Genomic DNA, 7,092 nt, shown 5'->3' on the forward strand with positions numbered 1-7,092 from the left:
CCCCACCTATTAAAGACTGGAAAAACTCAGACTTTGAGAAATATTAGTAAACTACTATGAATGGGTGAGAGATGAGGGAATTCTGCAGAGGAAATGCATGTAGCCTGGTCCTAAATCGAAAACGGGAGAATTTTCCTCTCTGTCTTATGTTGAGGGACTTGGGGAGAGGTAGACAAACCCCTACAACATGCAGGCTGGCTGGAGCCCCCTTGTGGAAGAGCAACAGTTGATGCAGCCTATAGGAGTGAGAGGCCTGGCTGAAGGGATGAGCAAAAGCCAAGAAGAAATTTGTGAAACTTAGACCTTCCTCAAGGAGCCTCAATGGTACTTGGAAAGAGGATCATGTGCGGAGACTTCCTGCTAAGTTATGGGCAGGTGACAATGAAATGAGAATTACATTAAGCAAATTGCTGCACTCTAACTGTGGGAGAGGGGGGATATTCTTACTTGGTTTGGTAATATGTTGCCATGGATACACTGATTGACCTCTGAGGATATTTTATCTGAAGACCTGACCTCCCCCTAGGGGTCAAAAAGTTTTTTCAAATGCCTGGGGGTATATCTAGAATGAGGTATGGTTTGTTTTGCAAACTGCCGTTTTAAGAGTCTTTAAACACTTTTTCTTTGTATATTCCAAAAATAATGACACTAAAATTCAAATGCCTATTCTGATTCAAGGATTCTATAAGTTTCTATTCATGTCCAGATGAAGATGATCTTCTTTGTACCATATTTTTTCAATGCTATTAAAAAGCAAAATGTACTCATTAAGTTGTTTACTATTTACTGATGCCCACACTCTTCTTCCTTGAAATTCATGGAAGATTTTGGTTGGCCCACTTCCTAAATAAAAAGGTCAAAGAGCTATAGGAAAACATTTTAATACTTCATACTGAGAACTGTTCTAACCCTGGGTTTCTGCAAGCTTACTCCCAACAAACCATCAATTAATTTTAGCTTTCTGGTGTAAACATTTGGGACAGCCCAATTTTGAAACAGAACCAAGGGTACTCACTTCTCTACTATCCACAGCCTCAGAACTCTCATCTTGGTGGCCAGTTTGGGGTCTTTTCTAGTTAGTGGTGTGTGGAAGCTGACAGCTCCATTTGATCCATCTGCCCTACCTGTTGCCTTTTAGCTTTAGGGACAAGGGCAAAAATCCAGAAACTTTGTGGGCTTAGATAGAATTCTCATTACAATAGATCTAGAAAGTGGAGTCCTTGTCCTCAAACACGCTTTGTACATTAGTACACGTAGAGAGGATAAAGGAAAGACCAGATAGGGAAGTTCCATCTCAATATCATCCAGAGGTACCTTTAAATACAAAGGTAAAAGAGACCCCAGAAGCTTACAAAATAGTGTAGCTTGGTGACCTCATGCTCAGAAATCAAACCAGCCTGGTTTTGAATAGTAGGTTGACTACTTACTAGACAAGAGACACTCAGGAACAATACTACCACCAATCTCATAGGGTTATGAGGATTAAATAAAATCATGCTTGTAAACTGCTTAATACAGCACACAGAGACACTTGACTAACTAGAATTAATAGTGTAGTATATTATTATTATATTCCATGTCACAATAGCCAAAAAGAACATTTAAGCAATTCTTATCCATAAAAAGAAGAACTTGCCTATGATAAAGACAATGTACTTTGAGGTCAGGTAAAAAAGAAAAATCCTCATAGATATGGTACAGATTAAACTAGAATTGCTCAGAATTGTTGAAAAGATGGGGATTATGTGGAAGACAAAATGTAGTCAGAGCTAGCTGATACTGAGCCATTCTGGATGCCCAGTTAGGTAGAGAAAGAACTTCAACAGTGATTTAAATCAGATAGAAGTTTATTTTTATCTTTCTTAAGAGAAGTGTAGAGATGGTCAATCCAGTGTTGGTACGGACACCCCAGAGTTATCATGAGCCCGTGATCCTTCCAGCTATCTGGTCCACCATCCCTACGGTGCAAGCCTTATTTTCATTGTCCAAGATGGGTGTTGGAACCATTACATCTGCATTCTAAACAACAGGATTTTGAATTAGAAAGAGAAAGGCACGTCCCCCCTTTCTAGGAAAGTAAGTTCTATACTTTCATAAGTTTCCTCTTAGGTTTTACTGGTAGCTACTTGGTCACATGATCATCCTTAGCAGCAAGGGAGCCTGTAAACTATAGTCTTTACTTTGAAATAATAATTTGCTTCTCTGACTAAGAAAAAAGAGGGTCCTGGAGAGTGGAAGGAAGCTAAACTTCCTAGCCACACTAAATTCATCCTTCTTCTCTGAATATTCTCCATCTCTCTCTCTCACTTTCCATTCCTGGTTCCTCCTTCTCCTGTTTCTCAATGAGCACTCTACTTTTCTCTACAGAGTCTATCCTTTCAATTTTTCATCAATTCCCAAGACCTCAATTGCCGAGTTTTTGTGAGGGGAAGAAGGGGTTAATCCAGCTGGTCTGTGATTTATTTCTCTCCCGATACCAGAGGGATGCTTCCAAGGTGAGAAGGCAGGGGGCCCAGTCTAATCTCCTTGTAAATCTGTTGATCACTGGATCTCCTGGAATCAACTAATGATTTTATATGAAAAGAGTCTTTATCTGTAAAATTCTCGTAACAGCATATTCTTGTTTCAGGATTAATTATGTTAAATAAAACTAGAATCTGTGGATTTATGAGTCATGACCTCTAAAAAATGTTACAAAATCCCTGTGATGATCTGTGTAAAAACAAAAAAATGGAGATGTTTCATAACATAAATGTTCTCCACACAGTGTGGTTATCTGCAAACCTCATTTAAAGACTCATCTTTTATTCTAGGGCCAAGACTATGTCCGACATGGGAAGGAAGGACCTGCGTAGCCACTGAGTGTCCTAGCCAACCCCTGCCTCACCTGAGCCTCTTGATTGCTTGAAACTTGAGGTTATTAGTAATGCTTGATACTGAATAAGAGCTCTAGACTGTGAGTCTAATTTGTTAATCTGATCCTTTGTGATAGTTCAGCGTGGGTGGTAGCCACATCTCTCTAACTTCCAATCTTCTCCTAAATCCTTCATTGATATTTCTAACTATTTGCTGGATATACCTAAACATTTTGTCTGTACCTCAAAATCAACATGTCTAGTAGTAAACTTCTTATCTGCCCCCTCAATCAGTTCCTGCTCCTGAGTTTCCATTCACCCGACCACAAACAGCAGCAGCGTCCCTTCCCATGCCTCCTTCCTTATCTCTCGTAACGCTCTAAAACCTTCGCTCCATCCGTCTCTTCCTTTCTGTTTTTACTCCCTCCTAATTGGTCTATCTGATTCCAGGCCTTCTGGTCACTGACCCATCCAACATATTAATCTTCCTGTAGCACTCTTCTATACGAACACAATGGACTTCTGGGGAAATGTGGTGAAGGAGACATAGGATCATCAAATCTAATGAAATAAACAACAGTAAGGTATATATAGATAGATATCTATATAGATACTCACCTTGGACAGAGCCAGCTATAATACCCAGTGTGTTGTTCAAGGTGAGTAAAATGAAAAGAAGCAACAAGAAAACTATTAGCAATTATGCAAAAAGGAAAGGAAAGGAAAGGGAAGAAAAGAAGGAAGAAAGGAAGGAAGGAAGGAGGAAGGGAGGGAGGGAGGGAGGGAAGTAAGAGGAGGAGAAGGAAAAAGAAAAGAATAGAGCCTGCAAAAGAAAAATGAATAGTTGACTCTGGAAGAAATAAATATCACAGGAAACAAAAGGAAATAAATATAACAAATACTGGAAATCTTAAATACATAAAGAGAATATGGAAACCGCGAACGAAGAGATACATACATCAAACAGAATGAAACGAAAAGAGATATTTCAGAGCTAAAGATATTCTACACATCCAACCAAGAGTAAAGCTCTACTCAAAGGAAACTCAGTCCCTTAATCACTTACAAGACACAAGAAAGAATAAAAATAAAAGAAGTGTATATTCAACTCAAGAAAATATGAAAAGGCCAACAAAATTAAAATGAAGAAAGCAGAAACAAAATAATTAATATAACAACAGAAAGTAACAAACCAAAAGAGAGCAAAGCAGTCAACTTGATAAGTCTGCAATGCTGCTTTTGTAGGATTCTTCCTTGTGCTTCCCGGGCAACCAAAATGCCCTGTCTCCTTAAAACCAATTAACGGACAAGAGCTGGAATTGTGTCTTGTTCAATTTTAATTTGTAAATTTGTGTAACATCACAGCTTAGGACAATACATGTTTGTTAAATAATTGTGTGAAAGAGTCCTGAATCTCCAGGTTATCAATGGAGACCTTCTCTGGCTTCTCAGGTGAATCTTTGCCACATGGATGAGAACTGGGCCACTGAGAAGGCACAAGGCAGAGAATTGGTGAACCACGAGGTCTACTGAGGTGTCTTCTCAAGAAGAGTGCCTGATGACGATCTATTGATTTAATTCCATTTAAATGTGTGTGGCCCTTCCTTCCTTCCATCTCCATTTCTACAAGTGCCCACTCTGGGGTGTGCTTACCTGGGCCTCCCTCTCAGGCAGGTCTTCTTAACCAGTTCAGGGGCCATGAACATGGATGGAAAAAAATTCACTGTTTTTCTCACTAACCTGTTACTAAATTTTAGCATTTCCCTCCATTATGATGTAGGCAACAAACCACTCTAGTCTTAGCAGTCCCTGAACTTGTCCCCAAGAGAAATCACAGATATTTTACACATTGCAGTTTGGAGAGAGATCTCAAAACTTCATTCATATTTATCACTACTTTAAAATTATGGTAGCAATTAGCCCTGACGCTAAATCTTGTTATCTAAGGCATTAAATAAAGATTTAATATAAAGAAATTTATATAAAGATTTATACAATTATACCATAAACTTTTAAAATATTTTGATAACTGCATTTCAATATAATTGATTTCTTTGGCATTTCTATGTATTTTAATTAATAAATTTGAAAACATTCATTCGAGAAGGGCCTATAAACTTCGCTAGATGCCAAAAGAGCCCATGACACTCAAAGGTTAAGGACCTCTGCATTGGGGTCAGCTGTTGAGGGTGAACAAAACTTCTCATAGAAGGAAAAATAAAGGTGGGAGTTGCACTATTCTCAGTTTTTGAGAAAAATCTACTTAACTTAGGAGATGATTTAGCACTCAATGTTTGGACTTAAGGAGAGAGGCATTTATTAGAAAGCACAAGGAAGGTCTAGGAAAATCATATAAAGGCTGCAGCACAGTGTGATCAAAAGCATGAGGTCTGGAGTCAAACTGCTTGAGTTCAAATCTCAGCGCACTGTTCAGTCCTTGTGTGACCCTGAGCAACCTCTGCGAGTTGAGACTCGATTTCCTCCTCTGTAAAATGAGAGTGATACTCGCCCATGCCTTGGAGGGCTGTTGTGAGGACTGAGCAAGACAGTTCCTGTAATGTGCTCAGCTCAGCCCCTGCCACGTGGTAGATGCTCCTTGCTGTATTCAAGTCAGCCAAATTTGTTTTCAGCAACTTCCTCCTCCAAATCTTTTCTCTTATTTATTTCCCTTCTTATGAGACACCTCCCACACCCCATCGTACAGACCTGCTTCACAAGGCTAGATTCTGTCTCTCCTCTCTTCCTCCGCCTCTTATGGAAACCCACTCTCAGATGAAGCTCTATTTATGTCCCCGTGTGTTTTTCAGGTTTTGGCCACCTCTTCCAGCTATGACAATCCCATCGTTGCGTGAGAAGTCTTTTCCCCCAGGAAAAATCGATTTCCGTTTCCAGGAGCAGATAAAAGAAATGTTTCTCTTCCCATGTGGACTGTTTGCCCTCTTGCTCTCTACACCCCACTGTCCAGTTCACGTCCCACCTCATTCAAAAATCCTTCCCTACCCTTCTCATCCTCGCCGGCAGCGGCAGGACGTAGTCCTCTGACACCACTGAACTCTGAACACATAGGACTGCCCTCCAGTCTCGACGGTCAGCCAAGCTTGGCTTCTTTATCTCCCTCTCCTGCTTTCCTTGGGCTGGGCAGCTGTCTTCATGGACAGGGGCTTGGTATTTTTCCTTTTACATTCTTAGGGACCCCCCCAACTACACAAGGTAAAGAAAGAGCAGCCGTAAACATTTTTTAGCAGTTCTTCCCCCAAACCTCCTGGTCTCCATGTCTGCGCTATGAGTTCCCAGGGGGTAAGATGAGCTAAACTTGGCTTGCAAAGGAACCAGGAATGTCTCTGCTAAACTCCTTAGGGGTCTCCAGAGAAGGCCAGACTGGAGGTGAATAGTCACCCTAAGGATTCTTGGGAACGATCCTTCCCTTTCCAAGATTGATGCTCCCTGCATCCACAAATGCTGTGGTAGAAGAGCCCTGGACTGAGCGTTGGGAGCCCACGGGTCTAACCCTGGCTCTCCCAGCGACCACCTGTGAGATCTTGAACACCTCTTCCCCACTCTGGGCTTCAGTTTCATCAACCGTAAAATGAATGATTTGAATTCAATATTCTCACTTACACTCTAGGAAGGAGAACTGGAGTCATTCTTTGTGGATACATTCCAAAATTTATCATATTTTTCAAGAAACAGGACTCATATTTACAGTTTTCTGGCCATCTCATGAATTCTTTAGCATTCTTTTCCACAAGGTGAATGGAAATTGTTTCACGCCTAAGGGCTAGCTGTGGTGACTGCCACATTGCCATGTTTTAGTGTCTTTAAAGAAATTATTTTTTAAATGTGTACTCATTAGGCAAAATCTCCAAAAGCTTTGCTGTAAATATGCCCTTCTTTTTTACTTTAGTTAAGGAAATGGCTTGATTTCATAAAAATCACTTCTTTACCTTTTTGTAGATGACAATGTGCATATAAAAAGTATGTAGAGAATAGAAAAGAAACACATAACCACAGGTGTCACCTTGTTGGGCTTACCAGCAGTTTTTGGAGAAGCCATCAGCTGGCGAGGCTACCACTCAGTTCAGTGAATTAACCACTAATCTGAACATGGCGTGGCATCGTAGGTTCATCTGGTTCACTCTGTGTGTGCAGACACTAAGCCTGTTCAAAGGTTTAGCCTTAGCTTATGTAACAGGCATAAACAGGTCCTCAGATTTCCAGCCTTGGCACTCAGATGCTA

Source organism: Diceros bicornis, chromosome 12 (genome assembly GCF_020826845.1).
Source record: "Diceros bicornis minor isolate mBicDic1 chromosome 12, mDicBic1.mat.cur, whole genome shotgun sequence".
Lineage (NCBI taxonomy): Eukaryota > Metazoa > Chordata > Mammalia > Perissodactyla > Rhinocerotidae > Diceros > Diceros bicornis.